The sequence below is a fragment of the Rhagoletis pomonella genome, unplaced genomic scaffold (genome assembly GCF_013731165.1).
Source record: "Rhagoletis pomonella isolate Grant_MI unplaced genomic scaffold, Rhpom_1.0 Rhpom_scaffold_00013, whole genome shotgun sequence".
Taxonomy (NCBI): Eukaryota; Metazoa; Arthropoda; class Insecta; order Diptera; family Tephritidae; genus Rhagoletis; species Rhagoletis pomonella.
In genome coordinates this window covers 13139788-13159978 of record NW_023458567.1, presented here as the reverse complement: position 1 = coordinate 13159978, position 20191 = coordinate 13139788, and the positions used below count along the sequence as shown (strand labels likewise).

The 20191-nt window shown below is 41.0% G+C and overlaps 1 pseudogene; it reads right to left on the bottom strand.

Moving 5' to 3' along the window:
- LOC118748831 overlaps positions 1–19056 on the bottom strand; it is a 73630-nt pseudogene extending 54574 nt beyond the window's left edge.
- Between the last annotated feature and the right edge of the window lie 1135 nt (positions 19057–20191).

Here is a 20191-nt window from a genome sequence, read left to right as displayed (position 1 = left end):
CATTGCAGACGCATACTTATTGTCAGCTAATACGACCGAGGTACCAAAACTTATGCATGCTCTTCAGTGGCTACTTCCCACAGCCAGAAGGCACACCCCCATGGATAGTATCTTGAGCAGAAAATGACACAAGGCGCAAACAGGTCTATGTAATTCCAAATCGAAATCAACAAGTAATGACGGTTATTTATAACAAAATACACCGTATTGAGCCTTGTTGAGGCTAAGATGATGTGATGATATTCAGCAGTTTCGGAGTGCTCGTTAAGCCAAGATACCAGGTTAGCTACAGATTCATCGTCTGTGACACAAAGTGATAGAGTTGAATCATTTAATTATTTTAAACTGAAAAAGTCATTCACTTTTAATTTCTATTCACTTTACAAAATCTCCCCATTCTCCACCTTCCCACATAATCACTTTCACTTCGACTTTATTTGCCTTCCGACTTTTCCACACTGTCTCAAGGGACAATGTGTGACACAAAACAATTTCAACTTCTTAAATTGTAGCAGCTTTAGCAGCAGCAGTCACATCGCATACTTCTAGAACAAAAGGATATAATCAAATTAAGTAGGAGAACAATGTTGCAAGGGAGTCATAGGAGAAGAAGGATATCCGGACTCTAGGGCATGTGCATGTGTATGTATACGAATATGAGTGTAGTATATAGTACATATAAACTGAATTGTGGTCTATAATTGTAGCGCACTCCTACTAGCACAGCGTGGAGGCGCAAGAAATCCGCAAGGATACGCTGCTAAAGGTAAAGGAAAAACAGCACGAAAATTGCTTGCGCCCAAAAGTGAAGGCGAACCGCAAAAGGAAGCTGAATACTATGAGATAGAACAGACATACATACTCGTTTTTGAAGCAAATTCAAATACTTACAAACTGTAGTTATATGCACGTGAATTTTCAGGTGCCTTTGCTACCTACGCTGGTGGTTGTTATTGTTTTCGCTATTAGGAAAGGAAAATTGCACTTGAAAAGGGCGTTTTCCTGCTTAAGTGTCGTACATGTGTGTTTGGGTTGGTGTGTGTACATAGGCTGTCCCGCGCAATGAGGTGTGAAAAAAGGTGGCAAACAGTAGGCGTTTGCTGTCGATGATTGTAATGTAAATATACGCCACTTAATTTTTGTAATTTTACACATTTATTTCTCTAATTGTAGCAATAATAGCATGAATATTTGTTCGGATACGCAGTAGGAGGTGCCAGAAAGATGAAGACTCTGCATTGTTGTGGATTGAAGGCAAGAAAAGAATCAGCTGCTTGGATGTGTACACAACAATGAATTGATAAGAAGAAAGCAGAAAAATAAGGATATAAAAATAAATGAAATAAAAAGAAAAAATTGGAAAGGGAAACGTGTTCAAAGTCCATAGCTCGATGAGTTTCTTGGATCGATACATCTACAGAAAATATTCTTTCTAAACAGAAAATGAAGTCATTAGAACCACGGAAACACTATCCAATACAAACTCTTAATAGCTCAATGCTAAATTCAGCGGAGGCGGAAGAGTTTCGACGGAACTATAAACACTTATTCCCATAGTGTGTTTGGAAGCCGACCATATGGACCTTCCAGCCGCAAGTCGCCATTAAATCTCATCTTTCATTCACAGCCAGTCTGCATTGCATGAGTTAGTCCAACAATGTTTTCCAAACCATACCATGCTTAGTCATGTGAACTAACGTTGATATGCTCTTCTTCAGAATTCATCGGAGAAAACTCCTTCGGAACTCCTGTCTGAAATATGTATGCGTTTGTTCTCAAACTTTCCCAAAGTGGTCCTTATATTTTCCATTAAGGCTGAACATTTGTACTTCATACGCAACTGTTTCCTATTCGTTTTTGTCTCAAAAACCTGGGTAGTAATCGTTGTAGGTGAATACAAAAGATCAGCACCCTGTAAGGACGGATACGGTCGCTCCACGACAAGACAGAATTTAGCTTACAGTTATGAAGTTTTAAGGTAATATTTGGGTCAACAGGCTCTACAAATCAACGTTGCACGTCTTTTCAACTTCGACTGATGAATATACAAGCTCCTGTTTCCTGAAATTCAGATACGCCCCTCATTCGATTGTCTTAAAACTGGGTAACGCGGGGCAGAATATGAGATCCACTCTACATTTGAAAAATTCAAAGAAGCCTATCCGGCTAAACCATCGGCAGTCTCGTTTTCAGAAACATTTATTGACTTGGGAACCGATATTGTCCGTCCTTTAAAGGCTGATTTCTGAGGATAACAAGCTAAAAGTTTATGTTTACTGATGGCGATGAAGATTTTCAGGCACAGTATTCGTCTGGGAACCATCAGAAGTTAACTTAGTGGCAGCCTCTTTGGCAGGAATATTTCATTTGATTGCAAATTACATCCCGAATATCTAAAGATAGCGTAAGGTGATGTGTTCCAAAAGACTACAGCCTTGTGCATCTCCTTCATTAGATTTCAGGGAACACTTTCAAGGGAAGTTCTCTTCTAGGCGGAATTGGAATGGCTATCCAGGCGAATGCTGCTCGAATGTATATTGACGGGTCCACAATGAACTGTGGATCTGGGCATCTCCCCATCTCGTTCCGACTACCAAACTTTGCTAGCATTTGACGAGCGGAAGTGTTGGAGATTAAACGGGATTCTAGGGTTTAAAAAATAAACTGTGAAGGAGCAGATACGAAAAGCAAACATATTTTCGGGTACCCAAGCAAAACTGCTGATATTGGCATAACCGGCGGCTGAGTCAATAGATATTTCTTGGTATCGTACATTCACTGTAATGAGAAAGCTAATGAATTGGCTAAGGCAGGAGCGTCCTTTGATGAATCCGAAGCCGAGGCAAAAACTGACCACTCGGTAGAATCAAGAGTGAAATACGCTTCAAATTCGCCCGAATGGCAGAACCATGCAAGGAATATCTGGCCGCACTATGAGAAAACAAAATTGTGAAGATCGCTTAATGCGGCGAAGAAAAGATATCGTTAAGTTAATAGTTAAGATTATGGATCACTGGCCGCATGGAGAACAGGCAGCACGGATAGACCTCCCTTTCAACCCTCGGTGCCGTAGCGGTAACCTCGAGAGAAATAGATAAGCAGTCTTACATTACCTTTGCGAATGCCCAGCACTGGCATGTAGAAGACATGCGATACTAGGCAAATTCTTCAGGCAAGATATAAAAGAAACTTCTAAATGCCGCATTACTAAAATAAGCAAAAAGTCCAAGTGGTTTGAAAAACCCAAGAAATCGTGATGGCAGAAAATACCAGAGGTTGTGGAGGTAGCGTATCAAAATGGTGCTTACAGCTCTAATTGGGTCCTGAGCCAATGCACAGGCAAAGCTGCTATCAACAGCTTTGGGCAATAGTAAACACTTCTGCTTGAAAATTACTCCCGAAGTCTGGCAGGTAAAACAATCTTCTTATCTCCTCGGAGTTCCAAGATAATTCCTGCCCTCTACATCTTGGAAGTTTTTCCCATTACATTTCGGAAATCTGTCTTTATACGTTCCGTGTTACGAGTAAGTAAAAAGGCCTACATTGCAAGAGTCAACCTTGTGTTTTCGACCTATGAATCAACATTTTCATACCAGTGGCCCAGTTTAAACGTAGAAAACATAACCATGCTGGAATTCCTGGCCTTCCGTTCAAAACCATTGCTTGAATCACGAAATGGCCACCACATTGACACCCAAAAAGGTTAAAAAATTAAGGCGAAGAACACTCACTGCGCCCCCAAGTAGCCAACGAGAGCAATGGGAAATACTTGCGTTTGAGTGGTCATTGAAGGAAGCACTGTACAAGCAGACAGCAGCCACAGGAGCAATGTCAGTAAACAACAAATAGTAATTGCCGCAAGCTATATACAAAAGAACACCGGTATAAAAAACAACAACAACCAACTAACACACCGCTACTAAGTACTACTACTACTACTCAACAGCATTGTGTCTCTGTGTCAGCATTAACCACTACTTTTGCTACTATTATCCTCTATTTTGCCAGCACTTTTTTTACCCAAGAATCTATTGGGGAGTGAGTCGCTGCTCAAGTATGAGTTCTAACAATTTTTCACACCTTTTTTGCGTGTAGCGTGGAAAAATTATACTAAGATGCGCAAGGTTTGGTTTGAGTTTTCTTGGGAATTGCGCAGCCATCAGCGGCCGTAGTATTATCCTTGCTATTTGTTGCTACTATTTACTCGACATTTTGCCTGCGCTCAAGTGCCTAACGCTACCGTATGAAGGGCACAACTAAACCTTGCAATGGTCACGCCTGAGTGTTAAAGAAAGTTGTTGGTATATTTTTTTAATCTTTTTTATTGACATTGTTGTCTACTTTTTCTCGTTGCTTTCTTTTTCGTTGAATGTGGAAAAGTCAATATTATTATAGCACAATTTTGTGGGCTGACATATGTTGCAAATAAGTACTTGAAGTGCAACTCTATGTAACCCCTATTAGTAGCACATTATCCCGACTAGTACACACTTATTTAGGTAAGTATGTAAGTGTGGCCGAAAAGGTGTGAATGCCTTTGGAAACGTATGTATGTGCATAAGTAGGCAGTGACTGTCTTTTTCACAGTTCAGTTTTTTTTATACCTGGTATCTATTTGTCTTTACCTCACTTTTGAAGTGCTGTATTTTCACACATTTGGTTTTTTTTGTTGTACGTTTAGTGAATTTTCTAAATTGACCAATTGACTCTTTGAGCATTGGTGTCAATTCGTAAACGATGACGGTGTAGAGAGCTATCATCATCGTAGCCGCTTGCATCTTGTATAGCATTAGCGAGTGGTTGACACATCATTAGTTCAAGTTTATGGCCTATCGGCAATTACTTACGTACCTATGCCAAAAATGGTTTGCCATTTCTTCTGAAGCTGATTTTTAAGATCTCAGGCTTATATTCATAGTTCAATAGTATTGATGTACGTATATTGTAATGGTGTCTTTAATTTTAACACGAATTTGAAAAGCGCATACATTGAAAACCACAGAGGTTCCATTCCTTTCTCTGATATAGAATTTCATCTGCTTCAACTAGTAAAACAATATTACTTTTAGACTTTCCAATGAAATTGAAAACTTTTCTTTCCCTACTGAGTAGTAGGAACTTATAGACCCAAACAGTTGTAGATTACTTTCAATGTCGTCAGAGTGAAGTTTCTCGAAGTGGTAAGCGGTTTCTTCTTTTATTTGTACATGTAACACAAGACAATAGTTATGCCAACAGAATCATCTCTGACTCCGACAGACATGAAAAGTTTTTGTTTAGTTGTAGATGAAGCTCATCCAGCTCGAAACTCAATAGTCTTTTGACGGGAACGATGGAGCATTTGATAGCTTTAGGGCCGGCAAAGCCAAACCCAACGCTTAAGTTTTTCCTGAAATCAAAATATTTCTGCTCAAATTCTGAACAGATAGAATTGCTGCTTATCCGTAATAGATCCTTGGCTAAGTATCTGAAACTCCGCTGTTTTATGGGAGCTCTTAATTGAAGGGGTTAGAATCATAAGGGTCTAAGTGAATTTTTTTTTAAATACAAGTTATACCCATATTTGTATAGGTAAATATAGTATTTTATTTATTTATTTATTTATTTGTTTAATATTTTTGGTGACAAAGAGTAAACATTCCTTGAATTAGTTAGTTAACCTGCATTCATTGAGGCAAGAATCATTTCAAATGAAATTACCCAGAATTTACATTAAGTAAACAACTTTACCTTTAATTATCTTAAAACAATTCAGACCTACTTAGATCCTTTTGATTCTAACCCCTTCAATTGTCTTAGCGGTTTAGGCTGCTCAATACAAAGGAAACTATATACTCTCCCTGTTACTGCGTAATCTAGACAGAGGATCTACGGAGGTACTTATTTCTTGACACGAAATAGGAAATTTCAACTACATACACATTAGCGTGGGCCGAAAATCCGCATGGCATGACATGGATGCACTTGGGCGAGCCTAAGATATTGACCAAAACTTGTCATCTTTCACACAGATTATTTTTAGAGCATAATGAACCATATTTTTGCTATTACCAATCAAAATTCTAAAAAAGCGGATTTTCGGCCCACGCTAATACACATACACGCTTCACATAAAAAATGTTCACCTAAACTTCGAAAGTTTTGAATTGATCTTTCCGATGTACTCTAAAGCGTATTACCGCCGAGCAAGAACCACTTAAATATTATACAAGTGATTATGACACAAATAAAGAGCACTTGACCTTTCTGTCAGCACCGTCTAGTAGAATTGAGAAATGAGCCTGATAACATCCCTACCCAATCCCACATCCCCGAGGTGTGGCACTGGGCTCGGGTTATATTTATCCCGAAGATAGGTAAGAGAGATTACTCTCTCGCTAAGACCTTCAGGCCGATAAGTCTAACCTCCTTTTTGCTAAAAGCGATGGGGATGGTCATCGAGCATGAAATCAGGAACAACACTCTTAATGTGGTGCCTTTACACCCTGACCAACATGCCTAAAGAGTGAGCAAGTTCAAGGACACTGCATACGCCCTGTTCACGGAAATACAAGATGCTCTTGAGTATGGGAAGAAAGTACTCTGTGCCTTCATCGACATTGAGGGGGCGTTTGACAATACCTCTCATAGTAGTGTCGACCGGGCGCTTGAAAAACGTAATGTGCCGGCAACCATCCGCAGATAGATAGTCAGGTTACTCAACACAAGAATAGCTGAAACCGGCATCGGGGACAGCTGCAAACTACAAGAGGTTGCCCACAGGGAGGAGTTTTATCCCCTCTTCTGTGGAGCTTAGTTGTGCACAAACTTCTACGGACTTTCACTGAAAATGGCATCCGTTGTCAAGGCTATGCGGATGACAATGGCCCGTAGTCATAGTCAAAAAAAAGTCGACTTTAAAGTTAGTTGCAGCTTTTTGACATAATTTTCAATGGGATATCTGTTAAAAAAGCTGCAATTAACTTTAAAGTCGACTTTATTTTGACTATGACTACGGGCCATTGTGATTATTGCCAGAGGGAAGTTCGTGAGCACTCTATGTGATATAGTTCAAAGGGGACTAAACCTAGCAAGAGGCTGGTGCTTGAGCATGGGCATCAACCCCTCCAAAACCGTTATCGTCCCCTTTTCTAGAAGAAGAACACTCCCAGGTATGAGGACCATCACTTTACATGGGGTCGCCATCAACGTCGCCACCGAAGTCAAGTACCTAAGATTAATACTATATTCCAGACTTCTGTGGAAGACGCATGCCGACGCGATCACATCCAAAACCACGAGGGCACTAATAGTATGCAAACGCCTGACAGGGAAGTCCCAAGATCCTAAGATGGATGTATACCATGATATTTAGACCAATAGTTACTTATGAGGCAGTAGCGTGGGTCTCGAGAACCACCCTTGCAACGGTGAGACAATCCCTCACTAAGCTTCAACGTCTAGCGTGTGTATGCATCACGGGGGCAATGCGCACATGCCCGACGGCGGAGCTGGAGGTGATTCTCGAGCTCGAGCCGCTGCACTTTACCATAGAACAGGCAGCAAAGCGAATTCTGTTAAACTTCCAAAGAGAAGGCTTTGGTAGAGGTAAAATCTTACCATCGAGGAACAGTGACAAGCCTAGTCCCAAATTCCATTGCTCCCCAGAGACGACGGGCCCAAACTCGTTAACTTTGACAGGAAATTCAAAGTAGTGCTTTTGACCAAGTCGACTTGGAGCACCTATTTTATGGAGAGGCAGATACAAGCGAGCTCAATGTAATGGTATACAGATGGCTCCAAAACTCCCGACGGTATTGGGGCAGGCGTCCACTGGCCAAGGCTAAAGCTTTCGGCACCCATGGGCGCATACCCAAGTATCTTTCAAGCGGAAGTTTATGCCATTAGTCTGTGTGCACAGATTAACCTGCGTAGGAACTATCGTAATGAAAGTATTTTGATATTGAGCGACAGCCAGGCAGCACCCAAGGCACTTTCATCATTCGAGGTCAAATCCTCTCTGGTTCTTGAGTGTATTGACAAGCTCAACGCCCTGGCGGAGTACAACGACATATAATTAACTTGGGTGCCAGGTCACGTAGGAGTTGTCGGCAACGAGCGGACCGAATAGCTAGGACGGCAGCCGCCTCGTCGCCCATAGGGCCTGAGCCCTTTATAGCGATTGGTCCTAGTACAATCAAGGAAGAGCACACGAAGGAGAGGAACACAGTAAGGAATCAGCACTGGCGTAACACGGTAAGCCTACGCCAGGCTAACGACTGGGGGGTTACAACCTTACAAGGTATAGAGCAATAATAAACCTCCCCAAAGAGAGGGTAAGGATATTGACAGGTTTTCTGACGGGTCGCTGCAGACTGAAAGGTCATCTGTACAAGTTGGGGATCTGGACTAACGACCTATGTCGGTTCAGCGATGTGACTGAGTGAATGCGTGGCAGTTGCGAGAAGACGGGAGAGACACCTAGTGAGAAAGTTATACAAACGCTAACCCCCGGAGATCTCCTTAAATTTCTGGGTTCTCTGGGATTAGATGAGGTACTCTAAACAGTCGAGGGCACAATAGATCCTTTGGTCGCAGTGCATACCTCTACTTAATCTATCTATCTATCCCTGCCCAATTCGGTCGTAGGAGGTTTTCTTCTTACTCTTAAAGAGGGTTTCGAAAAGAGGAGAGAGGTGAAGAACTCCGACACTGGGAATATGGGTAAAAGTAATACAAATCCAGAATAAAGACCCTTCTTAGTAGGCCAAGAAGAGTTATTTTTTATCGGTTTAGTAGCCGCGATCACAGAGCATTAACGCATTAGTGAAATTCCGGTTAAAACGGTCTCCAATATCCGTCTTTGTGCCTGTAAACTCGAGTATAGCAAGGAAACTACACTCCATTACCTCTGCCATTATCTAGCTTAAGTCTATAATAAATACTGAGATACTGCGATATTACCTTTGGGAAGTCTAAAATAGGTCGTCCGTTGCACCATAGCCACCACCGGCAGATTCGTCGATAAATACAATACAACTAAAGCGAACAATTGGGTCGTTCCAAGAAAAATAAGATCAAAGTCCACGCGCTAATTGGTTTATGTTTCAGCTCCACTGCAAACCGGCCGATAGACGGTCTCCACGAAAAACCTTCTTACTAATTAATGCATTTTGGCTATGCTGTCGTCAGCCAAACACAACCCAAATTTAGATAGATAGGGAATGAAACCAAAGAGAATTATCAATGTTAGAATGCTTAGCTAGCTCAATAGCATTACCTTTTTTGCAGTGGTTCTTGACTTCGTGCACATACTATCAATGCCGTTGATCATCACCGTTACATGTAGCGTGTTTCCAGCCCTTGTGATGCCTTAGAGGTGACAAGAGCTCCCTAAAAACTTCTTTGATTAGAAGCGCTAATACAGTAGCTCTCTATAAATCGAGGAAAACTTTAACACATTGGTTTAATGCTGATGTTTTTCATTTGCTATTCTCGGAGCTATTTTAAATCAAAATGCTTCGCACTAAATTTCAGCGAATTCACTTCGTTTTCCCTACAGAGGGCGTTGCACTCAGAATTTACTCATTAGCTGGAACTACCATCACACAGGAACTGCCGCCATATTTGCTACCAAATGGCTGATATTTTTGAGCAAACATTAATATTTTTCCATGCTTCTCATTTAGTTGCGCTAAGTTTAGGCGGCGGCGCCTCCCTTCTGCCAACTCAACACCTCCGCTGTCGCTTCAGCCATAACCTACCAAATTACCCAGCGTTGTATGCTTATTTCACATATGAGTTCACACATTACCATTTCACACCTCTCTGAACAGCTGAACATCAGCAGGGCTACAGCGTCAAGAGGTAAAGACATTGTACCGCCACTTACTATTCGCATAGTTAGTTGTTGTTTCGAAAAGCTTACTCATCGCTAAAGTTAGCGAAAAAATGCAGGTAATTTGGGAAAAGCGAGAAATTGAGATATGTATCTAGAGACAGAGTTGACGCAGCGACGTAGTTAATTTTAGCGCGCTTGAAAGCACAAAAAAATGCACTTAATTTGAGGGAAAAAATCCCAGCTGACGCATTGGCGCGGCATTAGGCAGCTAAAAAACAAGCGCTACTCGGGTTAATTTTAGTAGCAAAAATAGCTGATTAACCTCCCCATTGGGGCTGGTATGGTTGAAGAGACAAGGTGCGCCGCTAAGGCGGTTATCTGCGACCTGCCACCTGTCCTACAGTTTCCAATATCTGTCTATCTATCAACCTGGCGGCTGGCTATGGACTTATTCTTCAACGTATTTACATATGTGTATATTTGTGTGTGTGTGTGTGTGTGTACCACATCTCTACTCAACATGTCGACGTTATTAATTTGCTTAATTAGCGGCAAACTGACGCATGTCAGCGAAATGGAATGGATTAATAAGCAGTGTGGCGGAGAATATGTAAGCTAGCTGATAGGCTATTGGGAATTAGACGCTTGATGGCAGGCGCGGTGGTAGTGGCTGGCGGTCCTCACTCTACGCATTAGTCACACTTTGCTGACAACATTTTTTCAAATCTTAAAAGTTGCTTATTTTTAAAGCACTTGACAGTATTTTTAATTAGCAAACCCCTATTGGTTTACGATAAAAATGCGACTGTATGAGTTTGAGAAAAACTATTCGAGCTCATAACAGAAACAACCCATGTACATATGTATGTATTTATGTAGTAGCTAATATTTAGTAAGTTCTTTCCTCGGATGTTGAATGATGTTGAGAAGAGCTAATGGGAAGGCTGTTATTAGTGGCTTGGTAGCTAGCGCACATATGTCCCGAAGGACGAAAATACAAGGTTTGAATATTAGCAAAGTTAAATAGTATCAGCGGATTTGGCATTTGTTCAAAAGGCAGGAGCGAGCTAGCGAAAAGAACTCTTCGTTTTATATTTTCCGTCTCCTGCAAAGCTCTTAATGCAATCCAGATAGCTTTCCAAATATCGGATCTGTACTTTCAAGTGTTTGTCCGTATCGCAGCATCAGTGCTGAACCCCCTGGGTTTTCGTCATGAGCCATCTTTTTCTTCCTATTACTCTACCGACCTGAGGCCGAGGAAGCCGGTTACGTAGAAGTCAACAGTGATTCCAGTGCCAGAGTCGTTGAGGTGGAGGGGCTTGCGATGAGGCGTTGGGTGTTGTATGGATATTGCTCCCATGCTTGGAAGATGTTTGCCACTTTCGAGTTCAGCCGAGATAGGTGGCTCCTGAGCCTGTGGTACCACCCACCACTGAGTTGTGTGTTGTAGTTTTTGTTGTAACAGTACCCAAATTCCCAAAAAAGTTTTTGGGTAGTGATGCTGGAGTGACAGTCCTCGTTCCGGTTACGTAGACCCGACTGTCGTGGGAACGATCTGGTCTCTTTCGGCGGTTCTGCTGCTTCAATATTGATGAGTGGCGGTCGACCACTTAGGATGATGTTTTCCCTGCGCTGCGTTTGTTCTCCAGTCGTGCAGGTGTGGTCTCAGGTGTCGGGGAAGCTGATCGTATTGAAGCAGAGCGTGCGCCGGGCTTGAGACCGATCACCTAAAAGCTAACTCCAGTGAGAAGAAGGGTATTGCTTGGATGAAACCAACTCTTTTTCTGACGAACCCAGAAACTGTAGCACAGCCTAGTAAAGAACTTGGCCTGGTCTTTACTAGTGAAAGTCTACAGACATAATTAAGGCCATATTTTCAGTTCTTTGATTATTTGCTTGAAATTTTTGAATTGCAACTCTTTTAAGATAAAGGTAAAGGTAAAGATTAATATGAAGACAACGGTAAAGATTAAGGCTAAGATTAAGATTTAGACTAAGATTGATATTAAGATTAAGATTAAGATTGATACTGAGATTAAGACCCAGATTAAGATTAAAGTTAAGCTTAAGATTAAGGTAGAGAATAAGATTAATATGAAAATTTGAATAAACGTTAAGATAAAGATTAAGATTAAAACTAAGATGTTGATTTAGATCAAGATTAAATTAGTGTTAATATCAAGACTAAAATTTTTATTGAGATTAAGATTAAGATTAAGTTTATGATTAAGACTAAGATTAAAACTAAGATTTATATTAGATAATGAATAAGATAAAGAATAAGATTAAAGTTGAGGTTAAGACTAAGATTAAGATTAAGACTAAGATTTAGATTAAAATTAAAGGTAAAGTTAAGTTTAGGATTAATATTAAGATTAAAATTAATGTTAAGATAAGGGTTTAGATTGATATTACGATTAAGATTAACATTAATATTACGATTAAGGTTAGATTCAGATTCGGATTAAGATTAAGACTAAGACTAAAATTTTTGTTTAGGATGAAAATTCTGAATAAGATTAAGATTAAGATTTAAATTTAGATTACGACCAAGATTAAGCTTAAGTAAAGTGTTAAGGCTAAAATAATTTATTCATATGCTATAGAATATAGAAGTTTCATTCTAAGTCGCGCGTGGTATCCCGGCCCAAGTTTTTTTTTTTAACCAGAGCAGACATTTTTAAGTACATAAGTACAAACTAATCGACTCGTTTTGATGCGTCCATATGCATGCTTCCTCTGTAACGAGTTTCGACTAAACAAAATATTCATAAATTTCGACACAAGTATACTCTTCCAAACAATTTCACGCCTACAAAATGCGACTCAAGTATGCACAATGTATGAGGCTTATTAGAGAGGCACTGCTCACACCAAGCCACGCCAGCGTCATTACCACTTGGCTGGCTGCATACGCCAATAGCACAAACACCCACAAGCAAAGTCTCTATGCACAAAAATATGTATAAAATAAACAATGCAAGTACATCTGTACGTAACAATTTTTGTTATTTGCGTATATTTTTTTTTTTTCGTTTCTTTCCAGCCACCTACTATGTGCCTTTTCTGCTTCAGCTCATATTCATAGGATCTCACTTACGAGTATTCATAAGCTGCTTTTGTGCTTTGTATGAGTATCTCAAAATTATATGCGAACTTTTTGGCGTCTGCCGCTGCTGCTGGCATTGCTTCTTTTTCCACTTTTTCCTATGTTGCAGCTGCAGCTAACAATTTTTTATTATTTTTGCTGCGCATCAAATTTTTTTGTTTTTGCTGTTGTTTTTCTGCGTTGCACTTTCGCTATTGTTTTTATTGTTGTGGTTTTCTCTAAGTTAGCCCACTTCAGTGTCTTCTAAGAGCAAAAGCAGCAGCCAGCAACAATAACCTCAAAGGCGAACTTACTATTCAGCTGATGAATCTACTAAGCAAAGGCTTGGGCCCGCATGCATTTTTGCTGCATAAAGACATAGACATTGAGTTTCTTTCGTTCAAGTGCACCCAATGGATCTTATGTGCCTGCCACCACAACAGCAACAACAACAACACTAATAATAATAAAAAAAATGTTTTGAAAGATGAGCGTCGAGTAGAAAAAATGCCACAAATATGCTAACACAACAGCAACAGTATCGCAATGCTCATATCTACATGCATTGTACCCCAGACATTGCTGCACGCCTACTAGGTGTGAGATTGTGTGTGTGTAGTGGTTAACCTCTGTCTGCTCCTCTCCTCCTACTACGAACCAGCAGAGTTTCTTTTAAGATTTCTAATTAGCTGCGTTTGCACTTGTGGTCATGTTGCCCCCTTCCAACCTCTTCCTCCGTCTTATTGCTTTGTACTCTTATGCAAATTTCCAAGCTTCTGTACCGTTGCAGCTTTCTCGAGAACGAGTAGGCATTCAAAAGCATGTGAAAGAGCAGAGAGTGAGGGGTTAACTCGGCAAAATTAGTATGCTTGAGCAATGTCAGTGTAGAGCTAATATAGAGCACAGTGTGTACGATGCGATCATCTCGTGTGACAATTTTTAGAAACAGTGTTGGTATTCACACTTTTATGCTACTATCACAGGAAACAAACTGTACAACTTTTCTTTGTCTTGCTGCCGGCGAGCGATTTGACAACAGCAGACCAGAGAAAGCTGTCTCTGGCAACCCTTAAAAATTTAAGGGTTATATATAGTATAGTATAGCCGTAATGATGTATCATCGACCCGTATGCCGTAGTTCTGCTTGGCCTCCTTCGTCCAGGTTGTTGAAGCGGTTTCCGTTGATTTTTTTGCGAAGATCTCATTTTTAAACAAAAGTCGTTGTTGTAGCGGCTATTCAACCCCGCCTTCTTCTTCTTCCTCTTCTTAATTGGCGCTGTACCTACCTAAACGATTCTGTCCAAGTTCAACGAAGCCAGTCGTTCCTCTTCTGTGCCAACTGACGCTAAGTGAAGCCAAGTTATTCTCCACTTGGTCTCTCGAAGTGGAGCCTCCCTCTTCTCTGCTACTACAAGCGAGTTCCGAGTTAAGAACTTTGAGAGCTAGAGCATCGCTGTCCATTCGAACGACATGACCACACCAGCGGAGCAGCTGTATTTTATGTAATTCGCTGCACTATGCCCATGCCGCTGTAAAGCTCATACCCCGCCTACAGTTAGATAATACTTTAAACGTTGGTCGTCAAGCTCACCTAATGGAATGTCCAGGAAACGTGCCATTTCGAAGCGGTCGGACCACAGGAAGAGGGATGTTAGTTGAGTGGGCATGTGAAAAGGAGGTTGGCGTCATTTATGGGACGTACATTTGCCGGATATTTGTGTATATTGGGTATGTTGTGGTCTACAGTATCCAGCCCGCAATTGAGCTAAAGTAAAGCCAGTCCGTCTTGGCAGCTGAAGCATTTACTCTGCAATAGGTGGCGATTGTAGTACGATGACGAAATTCACGGGACGGGAGTTGGTCACCACCCTAGCCACGGTTTCACGGTGAACGTCGTTTATTGCATGTCTGTACCTCCTTCAGTTCGTAGAGAGACCTTCTGACGTACCTGGGGTGAGGTTCCGCCTCAAGCAATTACCTGTTCGGATGCTCACTGCTTGCTAAGCATGATGTTGTAGTCCCTTACTGGGGACGAAGGAGGCATCCTGTAGCTGTTCGGAGTGCTGTATTGTGGCAAGTCTGTAGCTTTCCACACTGCATTTTACTTGTTTCCAGCGTCTAATCGGGGCTACATAATTAAAAAACGGGAGCCGGCCGAAATGATTCGGGCTTTACCCGACCAAGAGCTCTGGGTTCTAAATCGGTGGAGTATTTTAATCGTTACTCGTCCGTGGAAGAATACCTCGCAAGGGGTTTGCTCCGCATACCTCTGCTCCAAGTTGGCATCGAGTGAAATCACGGCTCAGAAACCACTATTGTTGTGCAGGCAGTTGAGAGATTTAGAGCATGCTCGACAGCTGTAACGTGCTCCGTGATTATACCTCCTCGATTTTGAGCTTTGATCATCGATGAGTGTCGAAAACTCAGATAATTCTTAGACCAACGCTTTAGAAGGACGAATTAATAAATATCTTCATTTTTGTCTATGATTGATGTTGTTGTAGCAGCATACAAATTCTCCAAGAGTTTTTGGGAAATGACGATGAAATTATAGACCTTGGGGAGGTATGAATCTTGTTCGTCTCGGTTACGTACTAACGACTCTCGTGGGAACGCATCGAACGTGGGATTGATCTTATTGAACGCTTTCAAAAGGGTCAGTACTATGTATTATGAGCGTCCTCGCAATGGGTAATGATTAATCTGTCCGGGGTATTGCAGTGGCCGGCAGTCTGATCGCTTCCAGATCACCCTTTCATAGGAGTTTGGTATTCAAGATAAATTCTTGATAGCTGGCTTTTCCGAAGACATTAATTTTGTCCACATCCATAGGTCCATACATATTCTTGTCCCTTATAACCGGAACGACAATAGTTTTTATGAAACTGTAGCCTATTTAGGTTCTAGATACAAAAATAACCTCTTCATTGCGAGTTTATCTAGTCGACGGAATTTTCACTGAAGATGAGGTTTATGTAGAATACTCTTCCATTTGGCGGCTTTAAATTGTATTAGTGGGGCACTACAGACCATCCCCACATTTGCACTTAACGTAATTCTGAATGTAGTGCCTGTTGACGTCGCAGGCAAAATTAGCGTAGCGTAAACAGCAATTCGACTTAGGGAAACAGATTGGTTGACTGACTTAAAGACTGGGCCCACTAGAGTTAAAGGAGGCTGCGGTTTTATTCCTTATCGTACGGATTACTGCGTCACCAAAGTAGCTCCCAGGAGCTTCTTCTCTGCCTACTTTCCCTAAAGGGAGGATTGATCCGGGCGGATCTTCTGGAGAGGGAGCGCAGTGAACTTCTTCACTGATGGATCGAAACTGGACGGCAGGGTTGATGTTGAGGTCTTCTATAGAGAGTTTTCATCAGTACTAAGTTCAAGCTTATAGACTGCTGCAGTGTATTTCAGACGGAAATGGCTGCTCTTAAGGAGGCGGTGGAGTCACTGCTCCGAAGTGCGATGACAATCAGGGAGGTGTGTCGGAGGTGCGCTCTAATGTCTCTCTCTTTCAGTTGCGTCGGAATACTTCTGTATTAGACTCATTTGGGTTCCGGGTCCCAGCGACATTGAGGGCAACTGTATGGCTGACGAATTGTCTAGGAAATTTGTAATTACATAATCGGCTCGAGGCGTTTTATCGATTAAGTATTTGGTGCCGTCCAGAATGTGGTTAACAAAGGATAATCTCCTAATTTTCTAAGTGAGTCCCTAAAATCTGCGAATGCCACCTTAACTTAACTTACCTAACTTTCTCATCGTTACTCCTAAGATGTACGAAAAGGTACATCGGCCTACTGTCATCTAGCTCATCGATGCTGGGTTACTGCCGAAAATTTTAACAATGCCCAACATTATTACTGTAAGGTTGGATCGGTGGAGATAACTTTGAACCAAGTTGTTGGGAGTATAGAAGTGGTGGTAAGCTATAAGGAGATCGCAATACTAAACTGCAGTCCATCTAAACACTCTGGGGTGATTGCTGCAAAACGGAATCTTTCGACTACTTCCTGTCTGAATTGATGTCATGTTGAGCAGAGAAATATGGATGGAGCTCTTGGAACTGTAAGATTTAGCTAAACCACACGGGTATACTATAGAGTGCGATTTTAGCTTCCCTATTATAGGCCCTCCATCTCAACGAATTTCTGGCGCCCTTTATCTATGAAAACTATTAAGGTTGTTGCATCTACAGATGATGTGGCTATCCTGGTCATGTATCTCAACGGCCTAGCAGTGGTTCAAACCATAAACTGTCAAAAGGGGAGACATTTCTGGAGTTGTTCTCAATTCTTGAGCTTCCTGGAAAATACTGAACAAGCGGTCAAGTGCACGAGTAAAGACTCTGAAACAAGTTCTAGGAAAACAAAGCCAAACGCAGACCAGAGTAGCAATTAACAGCAAGTTGAATGATTTAGACAGATCCTGACTAGAACAGAATGTGATGCAGGACTGCCAGTAGCACATTGATGGGTCTAAGATGGAACAAGGAACCGGATCCGGTCTCAACTCGAAGGACCTACAGATCAACCGGTTCTGTCGTCAGCCGAAATATTGCACTCTATTAAAAGCAGATATGTACGCTATAGAATAAGGGTGGCTAGTCTTTTACTTAGTTTTAGGTTCCCAGAGAACTTGACGATAGTCAAACAGCACTGACGGCAATAGGATCTAGAATAATAAGATCGGGAACTGTATGGAAATGTTGCACCACGCTGGCGTCACTGAGCCATATCAACGACTCTCTATGTGGCGTCCCCGGACACAGCAATATTTAATGGAATGAGTCAAAGTGAACACGTCACTCAGGATGTGTCTAGGTTAGGTTGGGAAAGCTTATATCGAAATGAACTAAGTTAGGTTGGGGTAGACAGTGTTTTCCCGTCACGGATTTACCAGTTGGGCACAGAGGCTCATAAAATTATATCCATCCTATGCTGAAACCAGATAGCCTTTCAAGAGAAACAGTGTCTCGGTTGTTCAACCCTTCGAAGAAATGGACGAGGTTTTCAAAAACTTCGTGTTCAGAACATCAACTGGTAAATCCATGACGGAAGAACACCGTCTACCCAACCTAACTTAGTTCATGAGCTGAAGAACAGAGGTAGTTTTGAGCTCAACCCCTCCAATGCCGGAAGCAGAAACTTCTACATTTTACTATGCAGACAAAAAGTTATCCATTGCAGAAAGTTTTTCGTTCTCCTCTTTAAATTACTGCGAAACAAGTTTCTTATGGATTTTTGTAGAGAGAGACGATCCCTAATCTAGAAAGATTTCAAGTGAGCCATAACTTAAGCTAGTTCTATTAAATGTATTTTAACTATCTTCTCTATATATTTTTTCCTCTTGTAGAAATTATAAACCATAAAAATGTAATTTAAAAGAAAAAAATTCACTCACCCGCAAATTGGCTGCCAAAATGCTGCTGAAAGTGTCCGCGAAACTCATGCGGCGTACTAAAGCCCGGCGGCAAAAAGCCACGCAAGTACGCAGCAGCTGCCAGCGTCGTCATGTGATGATGATGTGCCGCATTCAGCTGGCCCGCATGCTCAGCATAGCCGGCTGCAGCGTAAAAGTTTGCTGGATTGAAAATAGGCAGCTGGCAGTGTGCTGTAGCGGCCGCAGCAGCTGCTGCCGCTGAGAGGCGCGTCACATCGGGCGAAATGGAACGTGAATCACGTGTTGGTCGTCCATGTGAGGAGGCGGGTGAAAGCGGTGCATTATTGCAATCGGTTGGGGTGGGTGTAGTGGTGGCGGGGGGAGGTGTGGAACAGGTTGAGGCGGTGCTGTTATGCCGCTGCTGTAGCTGCTGCTGCTGCTGAGATTGTGAAGTAGGTGAGTGTTGTTGTAATTGTAGTGGTTGTTGTTGTTGTTGTTGCTGCTGCTGCTGTTGGTTTTGTTGTAGTGGCAGCACTAGCTGTTGCTGTTGTTGTTGCGCTTGGTGCTGCTGCTGCTGCTGGCTTAGCTGCTGCGCCTGCTGGTAGTTGACTGCGGCCGCAGCAGCTGCCGTACCCACACCCAAGCCGAGTATCTCCTGGATGGCGAAGGGGGTGCGCATTTTCGTTGCTTGCATTTTTGCCGACGGCAAATTTGTTGCGCGCGTGATTTTGGTGGTGTTTAGTATCTACGGAGCTTTGTGGATTGCTGTATGTTTTTTTAGTTAAAGTTTTTTGATCTCCGTCTTGGGGTTTTTATTTAATTTTAAAGTTTATGCGGTCATTTTGGAAATTTTTCTCGTTAGTTTTTTTTTTTAAATTGCACTGTGAACAGAAAAATTTCGAAAATGAAAAAATTAATTTTCGGATTTCTAAATTTTTATTTTTTTATTCTTTTTTTCTAAAATTTACTGTCGCTGTCAAGGCGAATTCATAGAAGCGAAGTGTTTTTGCGCTGCCGCTATCACCTTATATGAATTCGCCTGGGTCGCTTTAGCGAGTTTTAAAATATCTAAAATATTTTTATATTTAAAGAAAATTTTTAGCCGATTTGTTCGTGCCTCGAGAAAAATACAATATTTTTTTTTCATCTGAGTTGGGTTTTTGTAATTTTTGTCACGCTTAATTTGAATCTCTGTTGCCAAGATAGTTTTTAATGTATTGGTGAACTATACTTTCCGCGACCTCTAGTCAAATTTGGTGGTGCAAAGTAACTGCTTATTTGTTTCACTGCTCTTTGTCGATTTATGTAATATATTTTTTAGGTTTGTTGATCTTTTTATTTATTGATGCAAACTAATTTTTTTTTTTTAATTTGGAATATTTTTGTTTTACCATTTCAGATATTTGGTGCTAAAATTATTTTCGTGCAGGTGAGTTTCGCAATGAACGAATGTCTTTTAATGAATGAATTTAATGAATAAATTGAATAAATTTAATGTATAAAATTATCTATATTTTTTGTCAGGCTACATATTTTATCCATTTTACTGCCAGAAAATTTTATTTGAAAAACCTTGTCAATTTCACTAGCCAAAATTAAAGCAAGTAATTTTTTAGCAAAAAACAAAACTGACCTAAATTCTCATATAAACTTTTAAGAGTACCGTTAATTTCTTTATGACCCAATGATCGCATCTGAACCAAATTTGCATGGGAACACCTCCGAGAAATTTGTTTACGCTTGAAAGATTAAATAAAAAATTAACAAAAAAAAACTATTTTCTATTTTGATTTTTTTATAATTTTTAGTAAGTTTTGTTTGCTGAAATCGTTTAATGTTACAATTTTTTTTAAATTTAACTGAAGGAATTATAACAAAATTCTAGAGATATTTTATTT